We start from the raw sequence: 14604 nt of genomic DNA on the forward strand, positions 1-14604 counted from the left end.
CCACCCAAGGATCCTGAAAAGTCCATTTGTGGAGATGAGCTCCTGGACTCCCGTTAAGAAGACATGTTGTCAACCTCTAGATCCCTTACATGCCTGCACTTTTCGGCTTGCTGCTGCTGCAATCCACGCGTTTTAGATCTGCATAACTCCACCTCTTTAAACACAGCACCTTCACCCCCTGCTGTTCCCACCCGCCTCAACACCGTTGGAAGGGAGGAGAACCAATTAAGGCGGGGGGTGGGGTGGAACGAGCAGCTGTCTACCCTTAGCAGGAGGGCTCCTGATTACATACCTCTCCTGCTGCTGCTGCTGCTGGCTGTCCAGCAGCAGACTGAAGGTGGCTGCTGCTGTGCACAGGTATATAAAGGCTCAGAGCCTATTATGACACGCGCAGCCAGCGTTCCATTGCCACATTCCATCTACTGCAGGCAGGATACCTGGCTGGCTGAATGTCGCTGAGAAGCTCACAGAGACCGCCATAAGCAACAGTTTAACAGAATGCCACAGACTAATCAACCAAACTTTTTGGGTTAGGTTCTCTTTTATAGTCTGCAGGCATTAAATGAAAGAAGTCAGTGTTCCAGCAGAAGGAGACAACGTTTCAGAAAAGGCATTGTAGCAAACCAAAAAAGAAATTTTAAGCGCAGCAGAGTAACCAGCGCACATACCTGTTAGCTCAGGTGAGTTTAAAAGGCTGCTGTTGATAACAAGGGCATTTGCTAAATAGATGGTGTGTGTGCAACAATATACTGAAAGGTCAATTATATTGTGCAGCTTATCTCACCACCTGTAGTTATTTAGGTGAAAGCTCCAAAATGCTTGCCTAATATGTCTGTTTATCCAAAAGGAAGTAAAAAGGGAGAGCTAGAAAGATAGCATTGCATCACATTACATGGCAATGCAATGCACAGTTGCTGAAGTTGAACCAAAATGAGCTTGTAATCTGGCTTCTGCAACTTTGAACATGAAAAATCCAATGAGGAGAAGAAAAGCAAAGCCAAAGAGTCCATCCCAAAATCCGACAAACAAGCAAAATGAACAAAAAACATTGAATTCAATTCTTTCTGATTTTAGAAACTGCATTAAAGAAGGGGTGCACCGGTCCTGGAGATACTGCAATACCAGGTCAATGCGTGGAGTGGACAGAGCAAGCTCTTTTTCCATCTCCCTGTTCTAAAAATCCATTTAATATATGGTCCCCAGATAGGGGACGTATAAGATATTAAACTGATAAGAACAGATACTACACTTGATCTTAGCCAAAAGGCCGAGAAGCGATAACCAGAATTGGTTTCAAACTACGGAGCCACCCAAGGATCCTGAAAAGTCCATTTGTGGAGATGAGCTCCTGGACTCCCGTTAAGAAGACATGTTGTCAACCTCTAGATCCCTTACATGCCTGCACTTTTCGGCTTGCTGCTGCTGCAATCCACGCGTTTTAGATCTGCATAACTCCACCTCTTTAAACACAGCACCTTCACCCCCTGCTGTTCCCACCCGCCTCAACACCGTTGGAAGGGAGGAGAACCAATTAAGGCGGGGGGTGGGGTGGAACGAGCAGCTGTCTACCCTTAGCAGGAGGGCTCCTGATTACATACCTCTCCTGCTGCTGCTGCTGCTGGCTGTCCAGCAGCAGACTGAAGGTGGCTGCTGCTGTGCACAGGTATATAAAGGCTCAGAGCCTATTATGACACGCGCAGCCAGCGTTCCATTGCCACATTCCATCTACTGCAGGCAGGATACCTGGCTGGCTGAATGTCGCTGAGAAGCTCACAGAGACCGCCATAAGCAACAGTTTAACAGAATGCCACAGACTAATCAACCAAACTTTTTGGGTTGGGTTCTCTTTTATAGTCTGCAGGCATTAAATGAAAGAAGTCAGTGTTCCAGCAGAAGGAGACAACGTTTCAGAAAAGGCATTGTAGCAAACCAAAAAAGAAATTTTAAGCGCAGCAGAGTAACCAGCGCACATACCTGTTAGCTCAGGTGAGTTTAAAAGGCTGCTGTTGATAACAAGGGCATTTGCTAAATAGATGGTGTGTGTGCAACAATATACTGAAAGGTCAATTATATTGTGCAGCTTATCTCACCACCTGTAGTTATTTAGGTGAAAGCTCCAAAATGCTTGCCTAATATGTCTGTTTATCCAAAAGGAAGTAAAAAGGGAGAGCTAGAAAGATAGCATTGCATCACATTACATGGCAATGCAATGCACAGTTGCTGAAGTTGAACCAAAATGAGCTTGTAATCTGGCTTCTGCAACTTTGAACATGAAAAATCCAATGAGGAGAAGAAAAGCAAAGCCAAAGAGTCCATCCCAAAATCCGACAAACAAGCAAAATGAACAAAAAACATTGAATTCAATTCTTTCTGATTTTAGAAACTGCATTAAAGAAGGGGTGCACCGGTCCTGGAGATACTGCAATACCAGGTCAATGCGTGGAGTGGACAGAGCAAGCTCTTTTTCCATCTCCCTGTTCTAAAAATCCATTTAATATATGGTCCCCAGATAGGGGACGTATCAGATATTAAACTGATAAGAACAGATTTTTTTTTTGATTGAAGCTGCATCCAAGGCACTGAAAAATGTGACCGAAGTCACACCAAAACAGCGCACGAGGTGAGGATTCATGTGGACCCTTCCCGGAGGAGAGGGTCCCCAATAAACCATCCCCATCCCTCCGAGCCAGAAGGCCACAGCGAGGGTCAGGGATCTCCGATGCTCTCCCTAGCCGAAGCCGGAGAAGAGCCGTTTTCGTGCTCCCAGCTTCCATCTAGGCTGCCACCCTAGTGGAGCTGGAGCCTGTGTTGGTTTCTCAGCCCAAAGCTGACCGGACCTCCGACCGGGTTTATAAAAATTCCCCTTCCTAGCCCGGAGGCCAGGAATAGGGGGGGTTGCTCAGAAAGTATGATTGGCAAAGGTGCGGCGTGCTACGAAGCCAAGTCTTTCTGGGGTTCCCAGTCCCAGTAAGCTTGGACTCCCACCAGGGCGCCTACTCCTGGGGCACATTGCTCCAAAGCCCTCACACTTACCCAGCCTAGTGACTTCGATCCTGGAGGGCCATGTTTTCCATCAGATAACTCTATGAGACACCTGGCGTACTAACAAGTGCACCAAACCAGTGTGTAATATGCATCAATTTACTAGGGCAGCCCAAGGACAAAACTGCCTTTTCAAAAGATACTACACTTGATCTTAGCCAAAAGGCCGAGAAGCGATAACCAGAATTGGTTTCAAACTACGGAGCCACCCAAGGATCCTGAAAAGTCCATTTGTGGAGATGAGCTCCTGGACTCCCGTTAAGAAGACATGTTGTCAACCTCTAGATCCCTTACATGCCTGCACTTTTCGGCTTGCTGCTGCTGCAATCCACGCGTTTTAGATCTGCATAACTCCACCTCTTTAAACACAGCACCTTCACCCCCTGCTGTTCCCACCCGCCTCAACACCGTTGGAAGGGAGGAGAACCAATTAAGGCGGGGGGTGGGGTGGAACGAGCAGCTGTCTACCCTTAGCAGGAGGGCTCCTGATTACATACCTCTCCTGCTGCTGCTGCTGCTGGCTGTCCAGCAGCAGACTGAAGGTGGCTGCTGCTGTGCACAGGTATATAAAGGCTCAGAGCCTATTATGACACGCGCAGCCAGCGTTCCATTGCCACATTCCATCTACTGCAGGCAGGATACCTGGCTGGCTGAATGTCGCTGAGAAGCTCACAGAGACCGCCATAAGCAACAGTTTAACAGAATGCCACAGACTAATCAACCAAACTTTTTGGGTTGGGTTCTCTTTTATAGTCTGCAGGCATTAAATGAAAGGAGTCAGTGTTCCAGCAGAAGGAGACAACGTTTCAGAAAAGGCATTGTAGCAAACCAAAAAAGAAATTTTAAGCGCAGCAGAGTAACCAGCGCACATACCTGTTAGCTCAGGTGAGTTTAAAAGGCTGCTGTTGATAACAAGGGCATTTGCTAAATAGATGGTGTGTGTGCAACAATATACTGAAAGGTCAATTATATTGTGCAGCTTATCTCACCACCTGTAGTTATTTAGGTGAAAGCTCCAAAATGCTTGCCTAATATGTCTGTTTATCCAAAAGGAAGTAAAAAGGGAGAGCTAGAAAGATAGCATTGCATCACATTACATGGCAATGCAATGCACAGTTGCTGAAGTTGAACCAAAATGAGCTTGTAATCTGGCTTCTGCAACTTTGAACATGAAAAATCCAATGAGGAGAAGAAAAGCAAAGCCAAAGAGTCCATCCCAAAATCCGACAAACAAGCAAAATGAACAAAAAACATTGAATTCAATTCTTTCTGATTTTAGAAACTGCATTAAAGAAGGGGTGCACCGGTCCTGGAGATACTGCAATACCAGGTCAATGCGTGGAGTGGACAGAGCAAGCTCTTTTTCCATCTCCCTGTTCTAAAAATCCATTTAATATATGGTCCCCAGATAGGGGACGTATCAGATATTAAACTGATAAGAACAGATTTTTTTTTTTTTTTTTTTCTTTTTTTTTTTTTTAGCCCGAATTCGTGTACAAAACCCGAGTGCGCTTAAAAAAGTGACAAGTGCCACAAAAAAAGTGCACTAGGATGCTGGTCTTCTTGAAACCCTCTCCAAAAGGAGAAGGGTCCCCCAAACCATTCCCCGTCCCTCCGAGCCAAAAGGCCACAGCGAGGAACAGGGACAAAAAGCCTCCTCCAGCCGAAGCCAGAGGCGACCCAATCTTACCCCCAGCACCTGCCCGAGTTCTCACCCGAGCAAGGCACTGGGAGCCAAAGACTGTGCTCCCCTCCCGGAAGAGGGGAGCCAACAACGCTCTCCTCCCGAAAGAGGAGAGCCAGGGGGGTTCAGGGGGGAGCGGAACCTGATGGCCACACACTCCCCCCCTAGACCTGCCAAGAGAGGAACCCGTAAGGGAACCGCATCCCGACAAAATCCTAGTAGGACGTGACACACGTGAATAAGTGGACACACAGTGACAAAGAAATTAAATAAATAGTGAAGGTTTCACAGTATAATACTGCCCGGACCTTCGACCGGGAATTGAAAAATTCCCCATCCTAAGGCCAGAAGGCCCGGAATAAGGGTGTGTGCGAAGAAAGAAAATTTGAAGTGCTTGTGCAAATGTGCCATAAACTCAAGTGGGGTTCCCAATCCCAGTGAGTTAAGGCACCCCAGGGTCACCACTCCTGGGGCACTTCACACTTCGGGCTTTCGATCTTCCCCGGCCCAATGGCGTCGATCCTGGGGGGCCATGCTTTCCACCAGATGACTATATTAGCCACCTGGCGTACTAACAAGCGCCTAAACCCCAGTGTGCATAATGTATCAATCTACTAGGGCGGCCAACATCCAAAACCGCCTTTTCAAAAGATACTACACTTGATCTTAACCAAAAGGCCGAGAAGCGATAACCAGAATTGGTTTCAAACTACGGAGCCACCCAAGGATCCTGAAAAGTCCATTTGTGGAGATGAGCTCCTGGACTCCCGTTAAGAAGACATGTTGTCAACCTCTAGATCCCTTACATGCCTGCACTTTTCGGCTTGCTGCTGCTGCAATCCACGCGTTTTAGATCTGCATAACTCCACCTCTTTAAACACAGCACCTTCACCCCCTGCTGTTCCCACCCGCCTCAACACCGTTGGAAGGGAGGAGAACCAATTAAGGCGGGGGGTGGGGTGGAACGAGCAGCTGTCTACCCTTAGCAGGAGGGCTCCTGATTACATACCTCTCCTGCTGCTGCTGCTGGCTGTCCAGCAGCAGACTGAAGGTGGCTGCTGCTGTGCACAGGTATATAAAGGCTCAGAGCCTATTATGACACGCGCAGCCAGCGTTCCATTGCCACATTCCATCTACTGCAGGCAGGATACCTGGCTGGCTGAATGTCGCTGAGAAGCTCACAGAGACCGCCATAAGCAACAGTTTAACAGAATGCCACAGACTAATCAACCAAACTTTTTGGGTTGGGTTCTCTTTTATAGTCTGCAGGCATTAAATGAAAGAAGTCAGTGTTCCAGCAGAAGGAGACAACGTTTCAGAAAAGGCATTGTAGCAAACCAAAAAAGAAATTTTAAGCGCAGCAGAGTAACCAGCGCACATACCTGTTAGCTCAGGTGAGTTTAAAAGGCTGCTGTTGATAACAAGGGCATTTGCTAAATAGATGGTGTGTGTGCAACAATATACTGAAAGGTCAATTATATTGTGCAGCTTATCTCACCACCTGTAGTTATTTAGGTGAAAGCTCCAAAATGCTTGCCTAATATGTCTGTTTATCCAAAAGGAAGTAAAAAGGGAGAGCTAGAAAGATAGCATTGCATCACATTACATGGCAATGCAATGCACAGTTGCTGAAGTTGAACCAAAATGAGCTTGTAATCTGGCTTCTGCAACTTTGAACATGAAAAATCCAATGAGGAGAAGAAAAGCAAAGCCAAAGAGTCCATCCCAAAATCCGACAAACAAGCAAAATGAACAAAAAACATTGAATTCAATTCTTTCTGATTTTAGAAACTGCATTAAAGAAGGGGTGCACCGGTCCTGGAGATACTGCAATACCAGGTCAATGCGTGGAGTGGACAGAGCAAGCTCTTTTTCCATCTCCCTGTTCTAAAAATCCATTTAATATATGGTCCCCAGATAGGGGACGTATCAGATATTAAACTGATAAGAACAGATACTACACTTGATCTTAGCCAAAAGGCCGAGAAGCGATAACCAGAATTGGTTTCAAACTACGGAGCCACCCAAGGATCCTGAAAAGTCCATTTGTGGAGATGAGCTCCTGGACTCCCGTTAAGAAGACATGTTGTCAACCTCTAGATCCCTTACATGCCTGCACTTTTCGGCTTGCTGCTGCTGCAATCCACGCGTTTTAGATCTGCATAACTCCACCTCTTTAAACACAGCACCTTCACCCCCTGCTGTTCCCACCCGCCTCAACACCGTTGGAAGGGAGGAGAACCAATTAAGGCGGGGGGTGGGGTGGAACGAGCAGCTGTCTACCCTTAGCAGGAGGGCTCCTGATTACATACCTCTCCTGCTGCTGCTGCTGCTGGCTGTCCAGCAGCAGACTGAAGGTGGCTGCTGCTGTGCACAGGTATATAAAGGCTCAGAGCCTATTATGACACGCGCAGCCAGCGTTCCATTGCCACATTCCATCTACTGCAGGCAGGATACCTGGCTGGCTGAATGTCGCTGAGAAGCTCACAGAGACCGCCATAAGCAACAGTTTAACAGAATGCCACAGACTAATCAACCAAACTTTTTGGGTTGGGTTCTCTTTTATAGTCTGCAGGCATTAAATGAAAGAAGTCAGTGTTCCAGCAGAAGGAGACAACGTTTCAGAAAAGGCATTGTAGCAAACCAAAAAAGAAATTTTAAGCGCAGCAGATTAACCAGTGCACATACCTGTTAGCTCAGGTGAGTTTAAAAGGCTGCTGTTGATAACAAGGGCATTTGCTAAATAGATGGTGTGTGTGCAACAATATACTGAAAGGTCAATTATATTGTGCAGCTTATCTCACCACCTGTAGTTATTTAGGTGAAAGCTCCAAAATGCTTGCCTAATATGTCTGTTTATCCAAAAGGAAGTAAAAAGGGAGAGCTAGAAAGATAGCATTGCATCACATTACATGGCAATGCAATGCACAGTTGCTGAAGTTGAACCAAAATGAGCTTGTAATCTGGCTTCTGCAACTTTGAACATGAAAAATCCAATGAGGAGAAGAAAAGCAAAGCCAAAGAGTCCATCCCAAAATCCGACAAACAAGCAAAATGAACAAAAAACATTGAATTCAATTCTTTCTGATTTTAGAAACTGCATTAAAGAAGGGGTGCACCGGTCCTGGAGATACTGCAATACCAGGTCAATGCGTGGAGTGGACAGAGCAAGCTCTTTTTCCATCTCCCTGTTCTAAAAATCCATTTAATATATGGTCCCCAGATAGGGGACGTATCAGATATTAAACTGATAAGAACAGATCCGTTTTCAAACAAGCTTTATTTAAATCAGACATACATCATAAATTACAAACAAATCACAAAGACTTGAATAAAATATGACATAAAACAAATACAAGGTCAGATTTAAAAAGCGCATAAAAGCATAAAAAGCATAAAACACAGTTTTGCATATAATTTGCATAAATAAATACATATGTCAAATGCAAACACCATAGCTTTTTAACTTTATCTTTTTACAATCAGGTAGTATGAAAACTTTTCACAAAGAACATATCCGATACAATATTTGAAACAAATCACAAATACTGGAATAAAATATGACATAAAACTAATACAGAGTCAGAATTAAAATGCACTTAAAAGCATAAAAAGCATAAAACACAGTTTTGCATATAATTTACATAAATAAATACATATTCCAAATTTGCAAACACCATAGCTTTTTTGCTTCATTGATTCCCATCTTTTTACAATCTCTCAGGTAGTATGTAAACATTTCACAAAGAGCAAGCCCAATACAATCTTTGACAGGAATAAATTCACGTTTAAACAATAATATATTGCGCACTTTCCATAAAGCTTCTTTTAAACAGTTTATTATAAGCCATGCGACTCGTGCTTGTTTCATGGTTGGGCATTTAATTATCCCATATATTATAATGTCACAATTAAGGGTTTGTATACCACATATCCATTTTAGGAGGGTGCCCACCGTCTGCCATAGCTCTTGTGCGTAGGGGCAATCCCACAGTAAATGAAACACTGACTCGTTTGGGGCGCATCTTTCTCTGGGACATCTAGCACTAGCCACCAGCCCCCTATGATGCTGAAAAGCTCTCGTAGGGAGACATTGGTGAACAACCTGCCAAGCTAAATCCTTTTGTGAGTTGCTAAGTGCAGGACAGGCCACGTTGTTCCACACCAGGCGGCACCTGGAGATGGAAAAATTAGACACATCCTCCATCTCCTCATGTCCCTTACAAATAACTGTTAACTTACGTTGATCAAATAAAAGCTGACGATCAACTTGGGTCAGATCATATTCTGAAATGACCTTCTCCAAGATCTTGTAATGCTTAGGGGGAGATAAGAGAAAAGGACAATTAACAGTCATACTGAAGTTCAACTTTCGGAAAAGAAACCCAGTTGTATATCTAAGAAAACAAGAGAAAGCCCCAACATTATTCAAGCTTTTGCAACAAAATACAAAAAACTTGATAAATAAAAACAATTTTAAATCAGGGAACCCTTTACCCCCATTTTTCTTGCTTTTACATACCACCTCCCTCCTCAATTTCTCCATTTTGGATCCCCACAGAAAATAAAACATGGGCTTCATAAGTCTTTTAAGATACAGAGAATTAGGGGGAAAAACCATAGCGGCATACAAAATGATAGGAAGCAAAACCATTTTAATTACAAGAATCTTGCCCTCCATTGTTAGTTTTCGAGTTTGCCATAAAGAGATCTTCTGATTTAATTTATTCAAAACCAAATCCCAGTTTTCAATACCATCATTAGCAGGATTAAACAAGACACCCAGGATCTTGATTCCTACTGTTTGTGTGGGAACCCTAGGCGGATCTGACTCCCATTGACCCATAATCATACAGTCACATTTATTTATATTCAACTTAAACCCAGACCCAGCACTAAAAATTTCAGTAATTAGAATTGCTCTGTTAATAGATGCTGAGCTAGTGCCATATACAGATATGTCATCCATATATCCAATGGCTTTAACTTGTTGTCCACCCCCACCCGGAATAAAAATGCCCCTAACCACCTTGTCCCGACGCAGCAGGCACAACAGTGGCTCAATGGAGCAGACAAATAAAAGTGGGGACATGGGGCAACCTTGTTTAACACCGGAAAGAAGCTCCACCTCTCTAGTTAAAAAACCATTGACTAAAATCCGGGCAGATGACTGTTTGTATAAAAGCGCAATTTTCTGAATAAAAGAATCAGGGAACCCCATCTTTCCCATAACTTTAAAAAGATAAAAGTGGGAGACCCTATCAAACGCTTTCATAAAATCCAAAGATAAAATAGCTAGTGGCTGTTTTCTATCTTTTTGAAACCAGATAAGATCACGAATTAGGTTTAGATGCTCCCAGATTGATCTCCCGGGGACACCACACACCTGATCTGGATGAATTACATGTTTAATAACTGCTTTAAGACGACCAGCAACAACTTTAGCTAAAATCTTGTAGTCTGTATTTAATAGTGAAATAGGCCTCCAATTCTCCAACTTTGATTTATCACCTTTCTTAAAAATTAATGTAATCATACTTTTACGCCATGAATATGGTAATAAATCAGCCTTAGAGGCTTCACAAACTACTTGTATAAAATCCTCCTTAATTAGATCCCAAAAGCAAAGATAAAATTCAATAGGAAGGCCATCTGATCCAGGAGCCTTACCTTTATTAAAACTCTTAAGGGTCTCTTCAATTTCACTGGGTAAAAGTTCTTTAGCTAAAAAAATCTGGTCATCTTTATTTAAAAACTGGGATAAAACATTAAGATTCTCTGTAAAAGCAGGTTCATCAACATTTTTAATACTAAAAAGATCTCTATAAAAATTAGCAGTATGCTCTAAAATGCCCTCAGTGGAAGATTGTCCTTCTAGCTCAGTAATCACTTGTTTTTTGTCACTCATTTTTTTAAAGAAAAACCTTGAGCAGGTCTCACCCTCTTCCAAATATTTCACACAGGTATTAAATATAATTTCTTTACCCTTTTGTTCCAGGAATTTTTGGATTTCTGTCTGGATCTTGGCAATCTCATCATCCACACCAGGTACTCCCCACCCCTTAAGCTTAAGGAGAGTTTGCATCCTGACATTAAAATCTTTAAAACATTTCCTTTTTTCACGTGCCTTCCTTTTACCAATTTTAATAAAAAATTCTTTAATACGGGTTTTAACACACTCCCACCACCCCAACATACTCTGATTTGGGTGTTTCCGTCTTCTCCAACTCTCATACTTTGCATAAAACTCCGCCCTTACCAGTTCGTCTTCTAATAAGAGCACATTCAATTTCCACATACCTTTTCCAACTTTTGCTTCCTGTGGAGTTTGCAATACATTGTATAGTAATACATGATCAGAAAAAATATTTTCTATTAGACCAGCATTCTTAGGTTTAAAAACATCAGAAGAGGAAAAAATAAAATCAATACGAGATGACATCCCTCTACCCCTCCATGTATGCCCAGGGTCAGTAGGGTAGGACTTTCTCCAAGCATCTAATAATTTGAGGTCCGTTGTCAAATGTTTTAACAGACTGGATGTTTTGTCTGTTCTTCCATTAGTATCACCTCCACTCCTCCCCTCCCCCAACATGACACTGTTAAAATCCCCTCCCACTATCACAGGGGACGGACCTGATAAAAACAAAGGGATGACATTAAAAAGGGAAGCACGCTCATTTTTCTCTGGGGATGCATAAACATTAATAAGACGACAGGTAAAACCATTTAAAATAACATGAGTTGATAAGGCACGACCTGGAACTATTTCAGTGATGGATAAAACATTAACATTTTGACATTTGAATAAAATCCCAACCCCGGCAGCTTTATTTTCATTGGACCCTGACCAAATAGAGGGTCCTGCTGACCAGTCCATTTTTAAGTTGGGGTATGACAAATCGTGATCAATACCGCATTCTTGCAGGAAAAAAATGTCAAAGTTCAGAGTCATTAACCAAGCAAACAAAGCAGCCCGTCTAACAGGGCTCTTTAGGCTTCTCACATTTAGTGAGGCAACACGGATTTCTGCCATGTTAGGTGTTTTTTATTGATTCATTATACTCTGAATCTGAATCAATAATTTGTGACAGAGAAGGTGAAGGAAGGGATGACACAGTTCGTAAACTGTCCGTTTCATCTGAGTCCGTGAAATCCTCAATTAAGTTAGTCCCCTCTGGGCTGAGAATTTTTGCAGCACTAGATAGAAAGACTTTACGGGACATCTGAGGCAGGTTATGCTCCTCCTGCGCCTCTTCACGACTTCTCTTACCACTGGCGCTGAGATCCATCCGATCCTCCGAATCCACCCGATCCTCACCAGGCACTGCAGCAGGTGGAATACCCGCAGACCCTCCAGGAGCACCAAGGGACATCATCTCCGGAGCAGGATGACCATCAGGACCAGCAACAGGTTCACCAACCACTGCACGACCTCTATCATCCAGGCAGGCAACAGGACATCCATCAGGAATGGTTCCAGGACATCCATCTGGACTGGCATCAGGACATCCATCTGGACTGGCATCAGGGCATCCATCTGGGTTGGCATCAGGACATCCATCTGGATTGGCATCAGGGCATCCGTCTGGATTGGCATCAGGGCATCCATCTGGATTGGCATCAGGGCATCCGTCTGGACTGGCATCAGGGCAGACATCTGGTCCAACATCTGTGCTGGCATCAGCAGGGGTATCTGGATGGACATCTGGATTCGTACCAACAGCTCCAGATTTTCGCCTCTTTTTTGGTTCCCTCTCATTTCCGCTCTGAGAAGGTGCCATCTCCCCACCAGGTGAAACCTGGACCCCTGCAGGAGTAGGCAAAGGCGTGACCTCGGCTACAGAGGCCGGGTTTTTCCGCAAAGGTACCGACAGAGCATCGACTGAGTCAGACTGTTTTTGACCTTTAGTAAGGTCCACAAAGCTTTTTCTGGGGTCACCCGGGCTGACCCTGCTGGCATCAGCAGGAACTCCTGCGGAACTAGCCGCAGGCGCCCGAGAGCCACCACGAGACCTTGTCCGCATCGGACAATTACTGAACAGGTGAGTAGACATTCCGCACCCACTGCAGGTCTTACTGTTCTTACAGTCCTTTGAGGCATGACCCCATTGTCCACAGTTGTGGCACTGACTCATCCGCTCGTTCTTACAATCGCTCTGTATGTGACCAAGGTCACCACACCTACGACACCTGAATGGTTGTCCATCATAGAAGAGGTAGCCATGGTCTCTTCCCAGCACCACTGTGGAGGGGGGGTGCATAAGGCCTTCTACACCCCCAGGGTCAAGTCTGAAGCGTACCATAAAGCGTCGTTTCCCATTCCAGAAACCACTCCGACCTTTGACGTTCCCCGTAAATCTGACAGATGTACAATATCTGCTCAGAAAAAGCTCAATATCATCTGTGGACACATGGGGGTTAAACATGTATACCACAAGGGGAACGTCAACTCCGCCATAGAGACCCGTAAAAATCACTCCGTCCAACAGCTTGCTGTTACGGTGGCCCTTAACGCATTCGTAAAAGTGCTGGCAGGCAACCTTGGTCGAGAACGTGAGAATATATGTACTCTGCCCCTTCTCCTGCAGGCAGTAAACATCATGATCTTTCACGTTCAACAGATCTCTCAAAATCTGTACATAGAACTCACGGGGGTTGTCATATCCGACGTGGTTTGCTGGAACCTCGATACGCACCGAGTTCCTGATCTGGCCGGAGCCAGTGGAAAATTGAAATGAACAAGGCATCTCACCAAAGTGGCAAAGGCTTACCGTCACCACGGGCTCGGCCTTTCGCCTGGGGATCGCAACTTGTTGCCCGGGGACTAAGCCAGCTCCCTAATAGCAGCAGGGGGGTGAAGTCCCACCAAAAGGTGAGACGATCCCCCCAGGCCAAGGAGCCGGGTACCCCGGGCACCTCTCAGCCAAGACCAAGGCAGCAACCGTTAGATCACTGCACCTGATATCAGCCAAAAGGCCGAGAAGCGATAACCAGAATTGGTTTCAAACTACGGAGCCACCCAAGGATCCTGAAAAGTCCATTTGTGGAGATGAGCTCCTGGACTCCCGTTAAGAAGACATGTTGTCAACCTCTAGATCCCTTACATGCCTGCACTTTTCGGCTTGCTGCTGCTGCAATCCACGCGTTTTAGATCTGCATAACTCCACCTCTTTAAACACAGCACCTTCACCCCCTGCTGTTCCCACCCGCCTCAACACCGTTGGAAGGGAGGAGAACCAATTAAGGCGGGGGGTGGGGTGGAACGAGCAGCTGTCTACCCTTAGCAGGAGGGCTCCTGATTACATACCTCTCCTGCTGCTGCTGCTGCTGGCTGTCCAGCAGCAGACTGAAGGTGGCTGCTGCTGTGCACAGGTATATAAAGGCTCAGAGCCTATTATGACATGCGCAGCCAGCGTTCCATTGCCACATTCCATCTACTGCAGGCAGGATACCTGGCTGGCTGAATGTCGCTGAGAAGCTCACAGAGACCGCCATAAGCAACAGTTTAACAGAATGCCACAGACTAATCAACCAAACTTTTTGGGTTGGGTTCTCTTTTATAGTCTGCAGGCATTAAATGAAAGAAGTCAGTGTCCCAGCAGAAGGAGACAACGTTTCAGAAAAGGCATTGTAGCAAACCAAAAAAGAAATTTTAAGCGCAGCAGAGTAACCAGCGCACATACCTGTTAGCTCAGGTGAGTTTAAAAGGCTGCTGTTGATAACAAGGGCATTTGCTAAATAGATGGTGCGTGTGCAACAATATACTGAAAGGTCAATTATATTGTGCAGCTTATCTCACCACCTGTAGTTATTTAGGTGAAAGCTCCAAAATGCTTGCCTAATATGTCTGTTTATCCAAAAGGAAGTAAAAAGGG

The 14604-nt window shown here is 44.8% G+C and overlaps 3 non-coding genes and 3 pseudogenes across 3 annotated transcripts; all 6 read right to left on the reverse strand.

Moving 5' to 3' along the window:
• Positions 1-1088: 1088 nt before the first annotated feature.
• On the reverse strand, positions 1089-1279 carry LOC141193579 (U2 spliceosomal RNA). Its single transcript, XR_012266485.1, has one exon. It is a non-coding gene; the product is annotated as a U2 spliceosomal RNA (small nuclear RNA).
• A 1115-nt stretch (positions 1280-2394) lies between these two features.
• LOC141193600 (U2 spliceosomal RNA) lies at positions 2395-2580 on the reverse strand. Its single transcript, XR_012266506.1, has one exon. It is a non-coding gene; the product is annotated as a U2 spliceosomal RNA (small nuclear RNA).
• Positions 2581-3104: 524 nt separating this feature from the next.
• LOC141193748 (U2 spliceosomal RNA) lies at positions 3105-3220 on the reverse strand (annotated as a pseudogene).
• Positions 3221-4335: 1115 nt separating this feature from the next.
• Positions 4336-4564, reverse strand: LOC141193719 (U2 spliceosomal RNA; annotated as a pseudogene).
• A 1964-nt stretch (positions 4565-6528) lies between these two features.
• Positions 6529-6719, reverse strand: LOC141194025 (U2 spliceosomal RNA). The gene has a single exon (XR_012266822.1). It is a non-coding gene; the product is annotated as a U2 spliceosomal RNA (small nuclear RNA).
• A 1115-nt stretch (positions 6720-7834) lies between these two features.
• LOC141193662 (U2 spliceosomal RNA) lies at positions 7835-8007 on the reverse strand (annotated as a pseudogene).
• Between the last annotated feature and the right edge of the window lie 6597 nt (positions 8008-14604).

The sequence above is a fragment of the Phyllobates terribilis genome, unplaced genomic scaffold (genome assembly GCF_046119375.1).
Source record: "Phyllobates terribilis strain yellow unplaced genomic scaffold, ASM4611937v1 Scaffold_66__1_contigs__length_7565176, whole genome shotgun sequence".
NCBI classification, from domain to species: domain Eukaryota; kingdom Metazoa; phylum Chordata; class Amphibia; order Anura; family Dendrobatidae; genus Phyllobates; species Phyllobates terribilis.